This window comes from Schistocerca nitens, chromosome 9 (assembly GCF_023898315.1).
Source record: "Schistocerca nitens isolate TAMUIC-IGC-003100 chromosome 9, iqSchNite1.1, whole genome shotgun sequence".
NCBI classification, from domain to species: Eukaryota; Metazoa; Arthropoda; class Insecta; order Orthoptera; family Acrididae; genus Schistocerca; species Schistocerca nitens.
The window spans coordinates 187262061-187264089 of NC_064622.1; the positions used below are offsets into that span (position 1 = coordinate 187262061).

The following is a 2029-nucleotide window of genomic DNA, read 5'->3' on the forward strand; positions in this document are numbered from 1 at the left end:
AGCATCTGACCCACCCTACATTTCAAGGCGGTGGGTTACTCTGTACTGTTAATGAACTAAATAAATAAATAAATAAAATTAATTAATTTCATTGATGTCGTCTTCAGGCCCCTATGCACTGAATGTGTACGCAGTCAGATATATCGGTACATGCATATGTGGAGCCATCAATACCTGGATTCCATGAATTCGTTCTTGGAGTGTTTATTTCGATGATTTGACAAGTGCCGGCCGGAGGGGCCGAGCGGTTCTAGGCGCTTCAGTCTGGAACCGCGCGACCGCTACGGTAGGAGGTTCGAATCCTGCCTCGGGCATGGATGTGTGTGATGTCCTTAGGTTAGTTAGGTTTAAGTAGTTCTAAGTTCTAGGGGACTGATGACCTCAGCTATTAAGTCCCATAGTGCTCAGGGCCATTGAACCATTTTGATTTGACAAGTCTGAAAACATAAGGCTGTTGGTCGATTTTTCTTTGGTAAATAAATTTTGTTATACGCTTATTCACCTGTGGAAATACCTCCTTTACTACGTCGTATCGTAGTGCAGTCACGCTAAAGCTTCGTGTGGAATTGTTAACGTTGTCTCTCACGGATTTACGCTCGTCATCGATCGTAAGGGTGTAACAGTCAAGAAAGTTGGAAAACGGTAATGTGGACACCTCCAGCATCAGCACTGTGCCAAATCCGATATCTGGTCGAGGGCTGTAAGATTCAGTATGATGACGTGACAATTCGGGGATAGGTCACAAACGCAAAGCTGCCGCCTTCTTAGCTCAGTGGTAGAGCACTGGTCTCGTAAACCGGGGATCGTGAGTTCGACCCTCACAGAAGGCATTCATTTTTTAACTTTCCTGTTGAGAGCAGAGTTAGCTCGAGCAGCATCTAACACATGGCAGTACACTGAATGAAAGCGAAGTTCTACAACCTATGACAAGTATTCTACTAGCCTCAGAGGTTTTCAGTTCGTATGAGGGTACTTCTCTCCGATGTGGTTGCTCGTTAGACCACGAGCAGCGGATGTCTCCTGCGGAGACCTCTGCGCAAACAAACCGCAGCGTACGGAATGTCCTCGAGAGGTTTGTCGCGAGATGCGCAGTGCCAATGCGACGAGGCGGCCAGGGACAGCCGTCGGCCTGGCGCTGCGTGAAGCGGGTGCGAACGGACGCCCTCGGCGAAAGCGGCCCTCCGGCGCGCTGCCCGCGTCGCACTTCCTGCGAGCCGGCGAGGATGCGTGGCGGCAGATAGCGCCGCGATTACAAACCGGTCCCCTCGGCACGACAGCCAGGTTCGCAGCGCGGAGGAAGGAAGCGGGCAAGGCTGCCTCCTGTCAGCCAGACAAGCCCGCACAAGCGCCGCCTTCTCCCATGACGCGCCACCCGACGCAAGTGATTCTCCTCAGCCCGTCACGCAACAGACTCGCTCACTTTCGGGTGCAGCCTGCAGCTCACATTTTGTTTTTCTTTCGATAAGCGTTGAAACGGCGTGCATTTAGCTTCCGTGGCATTGTGCGAAGTCACACTAGCTGACGTGGTCCTAGCCATTCTCACAAGGGACTTGTTTCTCACTACGAAGCACGCCAGACGTGGTATCGATCGCGGTTGCTGTACGCTCTGAAACTACCTGCTACGTCTCACGGAACGTGCTCCTCATAATGATTTCCGACCGCAGCGCTCTCTAACGGCAGTTCTTGGATGCATCTCAAGAGCAAATCACACAGTTTGTTTACGAAAACGGACGTGCGTAAAATAGTTGCGTTGCTTCAGGTAGCGATTGTTGAAGAAGAGCGGAGATTTAGTACTTGTTCCATAGACCAGTTGAACACTCCTTTTATCGAAATGGCGTGGAACGTGTAAGTTTATAGCACATGTATGGATGACTAGTTTTAACGTTAATGAACACATTATTGTTTTTAGTCGCACTCGTGCAAGGAAATTTAATTTTTTTTACTAGTTTTTAGTCCGCAGCTCGTGGTCTCACGGTAGCGTTCTCGCTTCCAGAGCACGGGGTCCCGGGTTCGATTCCCGCCTGGGTCA

General features: G+C 50.3%; 1 non-coding gene across 1 annotated transcript; it reads left to right on the plus strand.

Moving 5' to 3' along the window:
• Positions 1–758: 758 nt before the first annotated feature.
• Positions 759–830, plus strand: Trnat-cgu (transfer RNA threonine (anticodon CGU)). Its single transcript has one exon. It is a non-coding gene; the product is annotated as a tRNA-Thr (tRNA).
• Positions 831–2029: the final 1199 nt, after the last annotated feature.